Below are 14,460 nucleotides of genomic sequence, written 5' to 3' on the forward strand. Positions count from 1 at the left end.
TTTAAAACTATGTTCTCTATATAGAAACTGCATCTGCTATCGTAGGCTGAGGGGAGGAGGCAGTCTTGATCTGCAATAAGTCTATTTTGTTTTAATGTTTGGTTATTAATATATACAATATCGTTCATCCTCATTCTCAGTTTTATATAAGCCAAAGAGAGTGTAAATTCATCAATACTACACAAACCAGGCATACAGAGTTTGGTAACTGACTGTGAATTCTGGTAAATTGCTTATATTTCTCTAGAAGTGTTGGTTTGCAGATCTCATGCTTGATACGCTAGAAATGTGTGACAAAGATATTACTCAAGATAAGGACACAAAGCCTACGGAAATAGAAATATGTGAGATGATAACCCCACTCAACCAAATAGACAGTGTTAGTTAAGTAGTGAATGTTTTTATTTCATTTATTTTATTTTCTATAGATTTATAAATGAAAAAAAGATGAGCTTAAGAAAGAAGGCTGCTCTGAATCAAATATGGAAGAATGTCCATTTCAAGTCTTAGCTGAATCTGAGTCTGAAATTGCTTATCAACTTTTTTTTTTAATTACAGAATGCTGCCTTATGCAGATGTGCAGTGAATCCTTGAACAGGAGAGTTATTTGTCCTCCCAGTCTTCCCTGTATCAAAACCCATTGACAACACAACTAAAAGTAAGTTATTAAACTTGTCCTTAATTCTGCCTATAGTGATACAGCTCTTTGAGATTTCTCACAAAGCTTTTCTCCAGGTTGGGATTCTACTCTGAGGAATTATAAACTGGAGTAAATTTCAGTTTCCTATATCTAAAGTTTAAGATCACTGTCGTGTCTTTGTTGTATCCTGTGATGCACTGCATCACTGATACATTGGATATCAACTGATACATTGGACATCTTCCCAACTGTATTAGAAACTTATGGTTTCCTTCTACCTTTAGTAAATTTTCTTTCACTGGCTTTGTTATTTTTCCATGATGGGGAAATTTGAGCATGGATATTTGAGTACACTATAAAGCATCCAGGGCAAACTGGATTTGGTTATGTCACAACCCACTCCAATGTTTTTGCCTGCAGAATTCTATGGACACGGGAGCCTGCCAGGCTACAGTCCATGGGAACGCAAAGAGTGGGACATGACTGAGCAACTAACACTTTCATTTTTCAACCCAAGAAGGTCTGTGGGTTCATGATGCAAATTCGCCTATCTCCATTCTAACAATATAGACCTATGTATCGATCATTAAAAAATAGTTCTCATCACTGAACTAAAATTATTAAAGACAATATGTATCCATTTTTAGATAGTTTACTACGCATTAAGGGGAAGTGTTGATTTAATGACACTTCTCCTCAGTTGTCTTGTATATTGTTGTTGTTGTCATTTAATCTCTCAGTTGTGTCCAACTCTTAGCGACCCAATGGACGTTAGCCCACCAGGCTCCTCTATACATGAGATTTCTCAGACAAGAATACTGGAGTGGGTTGCCATTTCCTTCTCCATGGAACCTTCCTGACCCAGGGATCAAATCTCCATCGCCTGCATTGGCAGGTGGATTCTTTACCACTGAGCCACGAGGAAGCCCTGTTTTGTATATGATAACTGAAAAGGCAGAAAGACAGGACACTGAAAGATGAACTCCCCAGGTTGGTAGGTGCCCAGTATGCTACTGCTGATCGGTGGAGCTATATCTCCAAAAAGAATGAAGGGATGCAGCCAAAGCAAAAACAACACCCAGTTGTGGATGGGACTGGTGATGAAAGAAAGGTCTGAGGCTGTAAGAGCAATATTGTATAGGAACCTGGAATGTTAGGTCCATGAATCAAGGCAAGTTGGAAGTGGTGAAACAGGAGATGGCAAGAGTGAACATCAATACTTCAGGAATCAGTGAACTAAAATGGACTGGAATGGGTGAATTTAACTCAGGTGACCATTAAATCTACTCCTGTGGGCCAGAATCCCTTAGAAGAGTGATAATCTCTAAGAGCAGAGGCACATGATGTGGTTGTACCAACATTACAGCTTAATGATTGGAAGGACAGCACAGGGATGGGGATCCCAAGTGGAGCCAGGTAATCAGGGTAAAGGAAGCAGAGATAAAAGCTCTGGAAGGCTGAAGTGGAATGAACAGTGAATGTGGGGCAGAATATGAGAGTGGAGGGGGCTGCATAATGAGAAAGTTTTGGAAAATTGCAGAAGGGTCACCTTGAGTCTTTGGTTAAGTACTGATCTACACAAACATTAGGGGAAACTCTGAAATTAGAGAAAGAACCTGGGAAAGGCCAGGAGTGACAAGTTTTTTGAGTTCACATAAGATGGAAGTAATTTCTGTTCTTGAAGTCAAAGTGGAAAGACCTCATGATACATCAGGTCTTAGCAGTGAAAGCAAGTGAAAGTAAGTTAGCCTTAAAATTCTCTGTGTGTGCCTGCTTCATCACTTCAGTCGTGTCCAACTCTTTGCAACCCTATGGACTGTAGCCTACCAGTCCATGGGATTCTGCAGGCAAGAATACTGGAGTGGGTTGCCATGCCCTCCTCTAGGGGATGATCTTCCCAACCCAGGGATCAATCTTAGGTCTCCCCCATTGCAAGCAGTTCTTTACTGCCTGAGCTACCAGGGAAGCCATTTTCCTTTTTAACCTTTTTTAACATGTTTAAAAAGTTAAAAAGAAAGTTTTGAAAAATTAATATGACCCACATGTAACCTAACTGTCTGCCTGGTGAAAATACAGTGCTCTTTAAAGGTATATATATATATAAAAAAAAATAAAGTCCTTTATTGTACAATATGAAATACACAGTGTCCAGCATCTAGTCAAAAATTACTAGGCAATCAAAGGAACAGAAAAATACAGATTTTAATCAGGAGAAATATAATTTGATAGAAATAAATGCAGAACTAGCACATAAAGGAATTAACAAATGAAGAGTTTGGAAAGCTGGGACAACTTCCAGTTTATGGTCTACAGTATAGAAATCTTAGAAATTTCACTTCATTTTCAGAAAAAGAAAAAGATGAACAAAGTAAAAATCAGCAATCATTTTTAGATATATGATATACATCAGAGAATTGAAGGTCACAGGGCAAACTACTGCCCCAACTGGAGACAGATTCATATACTGCAAGTCAAAGTGTTTTCTTCACTAGGAGCAAAAGTCTAAGAGCAGAAGTCTGTTAGAAATACTTAAACAGCAACTGCTGAATTGTTGGAAGTTCTGTTTGGATAAGCTTGAATGTTAAGAGACTCCAGGCAGGCCAGTCATACAAGCTGTCTCATGCTTATGAGAGTTTTACCCCCAATAGTCCCACTAGCTTTTGAGGATGAACATTAGAGAGAGATGTCCTCATGATTCCCACAGTGTGAGAAGAATGCAGCATTCTGAAATATTCCAAAAGCATCCTATTATCCTTAACAAAGAATACCCTCTAAAGTTACTATTTTACCAAAATCTGACTGACTTGTATTTTAATAAAGCCTATCTGACTTAGGAGAAGGGAAATATCAAACTCCAGCCCCATTTTACCTTGGATGTGGGGAAAGGGAAATAACCAACTTCAGAAACACCTCTTCATTTCTGTGTCACCCAAGGTGAGAAAACTAGAAAAATAGCAAATTAAATCCAAAGTAAGAACAAACGAATAATAAAAAATTAGGGTAGAAATCAGTGAAATTTAAAACAGAAATCAATAAAGGTGGCAAAACCAAAAGCTAGCTCTTGGAAAGTATCAATGAAGTTGATGAACCTCTAGTCAAATTAACTAAGAAAAATAGTGACCAGTGGTTGCCAGGGATTAGGGTGCTGGGAGTGAGGGATGAGCAGGTGGCACAAAGGCCTGGGAAGCTATCTGTATGTTACACTGTAATGGTGGAGACCTGACATTATGCACTTGTCAAAACCCATAGAAATATACACACAAAGAATGAAGGCTACTGAATGAAGGCTACTGTAATCTGTACACTTTAGCTAATGATAATGTGTATGTATAGGCTTATCAATTGCAAAAAATTTGCCACACTACTCTGAGATACTAAACATGGGGAAAACTGTCTAGTTTAGGGGAAATTGAGTATACATTGGAATTTTTGTACTTTCTGCTCACTTTTTTCTAGAAACTTACTGACTCTATATAGTGTGCTAATTTAAAAGGTAGCTGAGATAAACATTAGAACTTCTCTATAAAGGATATAAAAGAAAACCTGAACATGATGAGATCTTAGACACAATAATCATAATGAAGTTGTAAACAAAATTCAGATAGATTTTCTAAAGATTAAAAGTACAACATATACTTAAAAAAATACACTGAATGTTATTATAAGTATATAAGTCACAGGAAACCTCATTACATTTAAAGGCATGCTAATGAAAAGTATGTTAAAAAGTCATAGAAAAAGATGAAAATAAATTTCACTATTCGAGGGATATTATCAAGTATTATAACACATTAGTAACTGGAGTCCTAGAAGAAGAAAAAATAATGAGGCAGGAAAGAAATGTGATGAAATAGTCATGAAAAGTTTATAAATTTGATGACTGACAGACACATAAATTCAATAATTTAAATAATAACAAAAGCACAATAGTGGTAATGAAACCAACACTAAGGTTTATAATAAAATCATTGAAAACCAGAGACACTAAGAAAATCTTAAAAGAAGGTAGAGAAAAAAGACACATGACAAAGAGAAAAATATACATCAAAATGAAAGCAGACTTCAGAAACTATAAAACCAGAAGACAATGGCATAAGATCTTTAAGATGCTAAATGAAAAATATTTCTTGACCTAGAATTATTGCATGTATCACAATATTCTTCAAACTTACAGGCAAAAATATGTTTCAGACCAAAAAACAACTTGTGAGAATTAAGAAGATTCATACTAAAAGTAATACTTAAGGAAAATATTCAAACAGAAGTTAATTGGTACCAAACGTTATATTTGAATCTGCAAAAAGAGTGAGAATGCTGGAAATGGTAAATATTTGAATGTTGTTCAGTTGCTAAGTCATGTCTGACTCTGCAACCCCATGGTCTGCAGCCTGGCAGGCTCCTCTGTCGATGGAGATTCTCCAGGCAAGAATACTGGAGAGGGTTACCATTTCCTTCTCCAAAATATTTAAATAAACATTCAAATATTTAAAGAAGATATATGTTCTCACTTTAAAAAATTTCTGTAGCAGATCATTTCCTTGTCATTATTAACAAATATACTTGACATTTATTATTAAGAAGTAATAATGCATGGTTTCGTTTATAGAATTAGCAGAAATAAAACATATGACAACAATACAACCAAAGAGGAAAAGTGAATATGGAGTTACACTCTTATAAGATTTTTATACTGTATTTGAAGTGATAATAACATAATCTTAATTTAGACTGTGATAAGTTAAAGATGAATATGGTAAACTCTAAAGCGATTACTAATAAGAAAAAGGAACAAGGTGAGCTAACTAAGAGTAAAGATACAATAGAATCATATAATTAATCTCATAACATCATTAATATAAAAATGCAGAAATATTTGATAAGAGAAAGATGAGATGGAACAAATAGAAAATAGCTTTAACTTCAGTCTTATTGATAGCCACACTGAATATATTGTGTCATCCAATACCAAAGTCACATTTAGGTATTAGGGACATATATGTTTAGGCCAAATTGAAATGTGGTATGAGTATAAAACATGCATTGGCTATCAAAAACTTAGTATGAGTTAATCTAATGTAAAATACTCAGTAATATATTTTTACATTGATTGTTTAAATGAGAATATTTTTGGATATATTTGAATAAATAAAGCAAAGTATTGAAAGAGTATTTTAACCCTTTTTGGTGTGTCTACTAAAGTTTTTAAAAATTACATATATGTGACTAATATTTGTGGCTCACATTTTATTTTCATTGGATAGCACTGGCCCCAATACCCCAATTAAAAGTCAATATTGTCAGATTGGATGAAAACCAAAACCTATATATACATGTTGTCTACAGGAAACCCACTTTAAGTATTAAAATATAAATGTTAAAGAATGGAAAAAGTTATAATATGAAAACACCACTTAGATGAAAGCTGGAGTGCTCGTATTGTATCAAACCAAGTTGACCTCAGAACAAGGAAAAATGCCAGGACCAAGAGAGACATTATATATTAATAAAGAGGCCAATTTATCAAGAAGCTATAATAATTCTAAATTCAGTAAGAGAAGTTTGAAATATGTGAATAAAAAATAACAGCAGACTGACATCTTAAGAAATGCTAAATCAAGCTAAAATGATTCATTCAGGCTGAAGAAATGATACCAAATTCAAATTGGATGCTCAGAAAGAAATGGTAAAAATAAGGGTAAATGGAAAACTGTATTTCTCTTTATATACTTTTACAGTAAAAAATGGAGTTCATTGAATTTATCATCTGTTTAGACTCATTTATATATGTAGTTGTACTGTGTCTACAATTTACATGAAGTGGTACAATTTTAACTCTATGTTGGTTAGGAAAAAACTAAATATGTGCACTGTAATCCATCAAGTTAAGAAAAAAAGAAAGGGAAAAAACTATAGTTATTAAGATAGTAGGTAAAATAAAATTTTTTACGTATTCAAAAATCAGAAACAAATGAGAAAAGGGGGAACAGAGTAACAAAAAAAGGGGGATAAATGAAAAAACTGCATGGCAGATCTAAATTGAATCATATCAATAATTATATTAAACACTAAGAAACTAAACACCCAAATTAAAAACTGTCCAAATGGATAAAAGACCCAACAATAAGTCATATAACAGATACAGTTTAAGTAATAATACATAGAAAAGTGCTGCAATTCTAAGATAAGCACAGCCCTGTTAATAAGAGATTTACTTAGTAAATGGCTAATGAGGAGAAATATATTTAGCACGCCAAGAGTAAGAAAAGAAGGCTGTAGTGGCAGTGTTAATAATAGATAAAACTGACCTTAACACAAATTGTATTCCTAAAAATAGAGATTTCACAATGATAACTCATTTCATTAGGAAGACAAAATTATCATAACTATGTGCTTAAGAATAAAGTTTAAAAATATGAAGCAAAAATGAACAGGATTAAAGAAACAGATAATTGGAAAAATAAAGATTTTGATAGAGACTTTCTCCTCTTTAAGAAATTGATAGAGAAACTAGACTTTAAGCAATCAAAATCAATTCACCTTCAAAGAAGATAAAGTATCAAATAATTCAATATATATACATGGAGATATGTATATAAAAGCGAAAATAAAAATTTAATCCTTAAAAAGTTTTGGCTCTCTACATTTTATGCTTCATATCAGAAGATAAAACAATGTCTTTTATATAAAACAATGAGAACTAGGTTTACTTTCTTTTATTCTGATGTCTTTGTAAAAAGTTATTTTCTATTTTGATTAACCTTGAAAACAAACATTCAGCTATCAGGGCAAACAATGGCAAATATATGACATTTTATTAAGCCCTGTTCTAAACTAAGTCAACACCACCTTTGCTTCACCTTCTTACTTAGAAGTTAATGGCAAAAAAGTCAACGGCTAAAACTGACAGTAGTTTTTGAAAATGAAAATTATCAGAAAGCATCTCAAATTCAAAATCTTTCGGGCATGGGAAATATAATTTTGCTTTATGTCTCATAGTCTATGAGAATGTTTGCTTTTTACTGTTAAGTCTAGGATGTATCTAGTGGTTGCAATGCACCATAACCTTTTTATATGGAAAACGTGCTTCTTATACAGTGATCAATATGGTATGACATTTGAGTAGGCACAAAGTGAAAAAAAGATTTTTCTGAAAAACATCATCAACCCCTCACAAGACCAAAGATTGGCATAGTGGTGGAAGCAACCTGTGTTGTTCATTAGGTCTGACACCAATTTTGTATTAATTTGATTTCTTTTTCTCTTAGCCATGTGAGTGATATGCATGTGCCCCCTCCCTCAGCTGATAGCTCAGTTGGCAAAGAATCTGCCTGCAATGCAGGAGACCTGGATTCAATCCCTGGGTTGGGAAGATAAGATCCCCTGGGGAAGGGAAAGGCTACCCACTCCAGCAGTCCATGGTGGGCCACAGAGAATCGAACAGGGCTGAGCGACTTTCACTTTCTCCCTTACAACAATTTCCCCCTCCTTTTACAACTGGCACTTTTGGTTGGTGATATGTGTAGAGTTTTCCTGTTGCTGGTCCCAAATCTGGCATTATTTCTGACAGTCATTTTCTTTGGATAAAATCCAAATATTTTAGAAGATTGAAGTAAATTAATTGTGTTATCTATTTCAATAAAAGAGCCACCACAACCAAGCCAACATAAACAGGCTATAACAGTGATGGCCAATTTAAAGGTTCATTAACAAATACCAGTAGTAGCACTATAATTTCCAACCTTTTATCACTCAAATATGAAACTACAGGCATTGAAGACACCAGAGAAGAAACTATGTCACACCACAGACTGTCGATCAGTTTTTTACTTATCATTTTAAACTTCCAAAATGTAAGTTAAGTTCTAGCTGTCTTGCTAATTTTCAGATTTAATTGTGCCCCCAAAATGATGACAGTGTTTTAGTTGTTCTTTTTTGTGCTTCCTTTCCCATTTGTCTCCTCTGGCAAACACTTACTTTCTGATCATTTACCCTCCTTAACGAATCTCCTTGTTTAATTGTTTAAAATGATCTATATAGTTTTAAGTGAGTTTGGAGCCTCAATGTTTACTTCACTTGTTCACAGTGTGATGGCAGAAAGATGTAGAGGAAACAAAAATGACAGTGGTACCCTAGAATTGAGGTATGGTTTCTGCTCTCTCTTCTGGGCAGAAAAGAAGTCACAGTCACAGGTAAGTTGAACTCAACCTTACAAAAACACCTGGTTGTAACTTGTGTACAAGAAAAAGCTAAAAGTTAAAGTGACAAATTGGGAAAAGCTATTCACAAAACCCTGTAGATTAATAATATTTATTATTCATCTGCTATAAATTTGTGAATGTTTTGCCTAGTTTTAATAATAACATTAATCATTTCTCTGCAAAAGACTTTTAACCTTTCAAGTGGCAATTTTAAAACTCTTAAGAAATGAAAATTGATTAAAATTTATAAAAAATTATAGAGGAAGAAATCTAAACATAAACATAGGAATGACTTTTCACTCTTACCTGTGCCTTCATTTGTAATAATAGTACATTAAAACAGCACACAGTTTTCACTCATCCTCTTAGTAATGAAAATTGAGCAATAGTACTGGGTACTGTTGAGGGTGGAATGAGACAGGAAAAGTAAGTGTGGATGGTGCTCAGGGCCGATGGGACATTTATGCACTCTCTCTTTTGACATTCAGCTGCAGGGAACTAGACATTGTAAAATTCAGTGAGATAGTCACGTTTATTAACTAATTGTTTGAAGTACAAATAAGTATAATATTTTTGATATGTATTTGGTATGTGCTGTGATAATTTTAAAAGTGAATCAACTCTGATATTCTAGTGTGAGGAAACAATCACATGTTTAGACAAAAACTTAACTACTAAGTTGATTCATAACATAATACCATATAGTAATGGAAAGTCAGATATAATCTAGATAGCCAAAAGCATGGCTTAAAAGAACCTGACAATCTTTATGATGACATGTCATGCAAACAGTGAAAGAGAATATCAGGCAATATTTATTAACACGAGAAAACATCTATATTGTGTTGGTTGTTAAAATCAGAGGCAAAATTGTTTATAATATATGCATGATTTTGTCAAAAGATATGTATAATATCATTACATACATATTCATGTAATTATATAAAATTATATAAAAATTTAGTTTTATATATTCATATTTAAGGTCAAAAGGAAATGATGGTCTCTATCACCACTTATATTCGTCCACTCAAACTGTTAAAACACCATAGACTGGGTGGATTAAACAACAGAAATATATTTCTCACAGTTCTGGAGGCTGGAAGTCTGAGCTGAGGGTACTGGAAGGGTAGGTGTCTGGTGAGAAGTCTCTCTGGACTGCAGATGGCTACTTTCTCACTGTGTCTTCACATGGAGGAAAGAGAGAGCTCTTCTTATAAGGACACTAATTCCACCATGAGGGTCTTACCCCATCCCCCATGATCTCATCCTAACCTAATTCCCTGCCTATGTCCATACATTCAGATATCATCACCATGGGATTTAGGACTTTAATGTATAAATTTAGGGGATACACATACAGTGTAACTGAACACTTCACAGATGACTTATAATTTCTTCTTAAACAAAGTAATTAATCATATTCCATAGATTCTAAATAGGTTAATTTTTATATTAAACAGTATTAAAAACAGTTGAAACATTAAAATTCTAAATGGCAGGATGATGAATCTGGTTTCATTGTATGCTTCTGAGCATTTCACAAAGCTTCCCTTGATCACTTCTCTCATATTCAGTAACTTTTTGAGATCAGAATGACAATCATTAGGCATCCTATTTCTTAGTTATGCACATTAGTATTTCAAATAAGAGTCATAATTTAATCAGGGTGCATAGTTGCTACTAGGGCAAAATTGGGAAAGGAATAGTTTTAGATTCCTAATGTTTTACACACTATAGCAGTCCTGCTATGTTTCCAGTAAAATACCTTGGAACATAGTCCATGACAAAAACAGATCAGGCTTTTCCTTCAAACATTAATTACTCAAGTACAAAAGTGCCAGTGAGGAAATAGTGCCAACTACAGGGATCACATGGGAGCAAGAATGAGCCTGCCAGGAACCCCTTCTTAAAACTTTACAGCCCAGTTCTATTTTTCCTAATGTATGGCAAACAAAACCACGAAGAAAAAGAGTAAGGAAGAAAGAGGAGGACAGGAAGGAAGCAAAGAAGAAAGAAGATGAGAAAGGAAGACAGGGAAGGGAAGAAGGAAAGATAGCAGGAAGGAGAGAAAAGAGGAAACAAGTGATACGAGGTTTGGCCCGCAATCCAAAAGTTAATCCTGTTAGGGGAAGAACTATATAAGCCAAATTTCACTGGTTGAAATTTTCACTTAATTCGTTACAAAATTGTATGAGAAGATGCTTTGGACTTACTTAGCTTTCTGGTTTGTTTTTGTTGGCTTAATAAACATACTTTGGAAAGAGAATGTACATTTGGAGCCCTAATATACCTCTACCCTCCCCAGGATACTCTACCCACTCCTGCCTCTAAGGAGGCAGAAGCCTTTGGTGCTGAAGCGCTGGCAGCACACTCGGGGCAGACAGTATCCTTAAAGACCACAGCCTGCTGGAAAGCAGAGTTGCTGCAAAAAGCAAGCTCCTAGTAGCTATCTCAAAACACTTTTCTTCTTTTTCTCCCTATTTTGGTCACCCTGGGAAACACTTTAAAAAAAAAATCAACTCTATTGAAATGTAATTTACATAAAATAAATATTACTGTTTTAAGTGTATAGCTTGGTGAATTTTGACAGATGTAATTATCCAGGTAGCTCCTGGAACAAACAAGATGTTATTTCCTTCACTCCAAAACTTTCCCTTATACCCCTTCCCAGTTATCTTTCCTATCTCCAACACCATTCTGTTACTCTGAATTAGATTTGTCTCTTAGGAACTTTCATATAAATAGACTGGACTGTTTTGTGCTTAGCGTTTTGTAATTAGAAAGTTTTTGAGATTCATTCATACTGTTGGACATATCACTAGTTTATTCCTCTATATTGTAGTAGATAAAGTTTTACCGCTCTTTCCTGTATAGTCAATACATTTTCTATTTTTTGTCTAGTCTTACTGCTCAAGGCCTTTAGTCAAATAAGTGATAAGAACATCCTTGCCTTATCTCCAATTTCAGGGGGAAATCATTAATTCTTTCAGCACTAAATGCTTGGCACAGGGTTTTTAGACATGCTCTTTATTAGGCTGAGGAACTTACTTTCTATTTTTAGCTAGATAATTTTAACATATTGAGTGTTTAAGTGTTTTAATTTTTTCTTACATCTGTTGAACTGATCATATAATTTTTCTGTTCAAATAATGAATAAGGTGAACAAAATTGATTTTTATGAGCTATTATTCAACCTTGCAATTCTATTAGAAACTCCAGTTGCTCATTTTACATATTCTCAAGCTCAATTTGTTATTATGTTTTAAGGGAGTTTTGATCTATGTTTATAAAGGATATTAGTCTGCAGTTTGATTGCTTATAAATGTCTTTGTCTTGGTTTAACAGAGTAATACTGGCCCTGTAACATCAGTTAGGAAGTGTTTCTTTCACTTCTATTTTCCAAAACATTTTATTTGGGATTATTGCTCTACTTCCTTAAAGTTGAGCAGAATTCATCAGAGAAATTATGTAGTCTAGAATTTTATTTGTAGGGAACTTTTAAAGTAAAATTCAAATATTCTTAGTAGTTAAAAACTCGGTGGAGAAGGAAATGGCAACCCACTCCAGTATTCTTGCCTGGAAAAGTCCATGGACAGAGGAGTCTGGCGGGCTGAAGTCCATGGGATTACATGACTGAGCATGTGTGCACGAGGGTGGAGGGAAATGGGTTGGTAGCAATAAAGTGGTAGAACTAAAAAAAAAAAAAAAAAAACTCGGGTTTTACAAAGAATTTGGCATGTCATCTAGTCTGCCAAATGTACTTGCCTAAAGATTTCATAACATCCCTATTATCAGATTAATGTCTGTAGGTTCTGTAGTTATATTCTTTCTGTTTCATTCCTGATAGCTAAAATCTGTGACTTTTCCATTTTCTTCTTGATAAATCTAGCCAGACATTTTTCAGATTCATTTTTTTCCTTCAAATTACCGATTTATGTTTCTGTTAATTTTCTCTATGATCTGAGCCACCAAGGATGCTCTTATCTTTTAAAATGTTCTTCCTTATACTTAATTTGGGTTTACTTTATGCTTCATTTTTTAGCTTCTTAAGGTAGAACCTTAATCTATTATCTTAAGATAATAGATTCTATATGTTCAATATAAGAATATTAAATCTATACATTTTCCCGTAAGAAATATTTTAGCTGCACCACACAATTTTTATTATATTTTCATTTTCTAAAACTATTTTCCAATTTCCCTTGTACTTTTCTTTTTCCTTTGACTCATGGGTTATTCTGCAACACTTTGCATCCTGCCAAATGATAGAGTATTCTTCTATATATCCTACTAATGTCCTTTTTCTGGTCCATAATATAAATTAGGTTCTCTCATTTCATTTAGTTGTCATGTCACCATGTCTTCTGACAGTTCCTTAGTCTTATTCAGACATTTGAAAAATGAAAAAAAAAAAAGAGTACCAAAATTGGGCAGGTCATTTATTTTTGTAGAATATCTCTCAACTTTAATTCTTCTGGCGTTTTCTCACAATTACATTAAAATTAAATATTTTTTTTGTAAAAAACACCACAGAATGGATGTTATGACCTGCTCAGCGCATCATATAAGAAACTCCATGTCTTTGATGTATCTTGTGACGAGTAGCATTCAATGTGATCACTTGGCTAAGGCGGCACCTCCACTGTAAGTGTGCCATTTCATAATGACGCATATTGTGGGAGATGCTTCACACTGTGCAGACAGCTTCTCAATGTGCCTGTGTCACACTGATTTTAATATTTCTCAAAGGTTCTGCCTTGTGATGATTACTACTGAAAATGAATGATTTTCTATTTTCTTTACTCCTTCTATATTCAGTGATGAAAGTTTTACTGTAAGAAAGAGCTGACCCTTGTGATTCTTCCCCTTTTTTGTTGACATATTCAATTATTTAGATTAGTATGGACTTGTGGATATCTTATCTTCTTCTCGAGGTTATAAATCTAACTATCTTTATTATTTTACAGCTCAAAATTTCCCAGATTTGGCTATGAGAGCTCCTTCGGGTTGGGTTCTGTGTCTTCTTCAAATATCTCCATCATCATTCTGGGAGCACTTGCTTACTTTCTGGCATCAAAATATCCCCGACTCATCTTACATTTTCCTTGCCTGATCCTGATGCCAAATGTTTCTCCAAGGATCTTGACTCCTTTAATTAGGAACAATATTCTCATTGTTACTTCAGTGGTATTGCTTCTAGGCCCTTTTGCTGGAGGAGGTAGGAAATATATATGTATATCAACTCATACACTCATATACATCTATGTTTCTACATTTATCTACTTGTCTGAGTACTAAAAACATACCATATGCTTTTCCCCCTAGTCTAACACTACAGCATTCATTCTAGCCTTCCCTTTTCCCTCATTTGTATCAAGAACTATTTTCTGACAGTAGACGCCCAGGCTTTCATTATCCACCATATATTTACTTTTTGCTCAATCCTAGCACACACACAAAGTAATTTCATATCTACAAACTCATAACCTTGTGAAAAGCACCTTTACAAACTGGAGTCTAATATTGTTCACGAAGTTCTTTTTTGTCTTTAGCCTTACAGATATAGTCAATTTGTGTGTGTGTTTGTGTGTTTAAGACTGCTTTGGCTGGTTCTTTTCT

The 14,460-nt window shown here is 34.3% G+C and overlaps 1 long non-coding RNA gene across 1 annotated transcript in view; it reads left to right on the forward strand.

Annotated features, from left to right (window-relative positions):
- The first annotated feature begins 551 nt into the window (after window positions 1–551).
- The window catches only part of LOC136167265 (uncharacterized), a 42,078-nt gene continuing 28,169 nt past the window's right edge, over window positions 552–14,460 (forward strand). The window contains exons 1-2 of the long non-coding RNA XR_010663078.1: window positions 552–658; window positions 8,724–8,829. This is a non-coding gene — a long non-coding RNA (uncharacterized lncRNA). The remainder of the gene's footprint in view (window positions 659–8,723; window positions 8,830–14,460) is intronic.

The sequence above is a fragment of the Muntiacus reevesi genome, chromosome 4 (genome assembly GCF_963930625.1).
Source record: "Muntiacus reevesi chromosome 4, mMunRee1.1, whole genome shotgun sequence".
Lineage (NCBI taxonomy): Eukaryota > Metazoa > Chordata > Mammalia > Artiodactyla > Cervidae > Muntiacus > Muntiacus reevesi.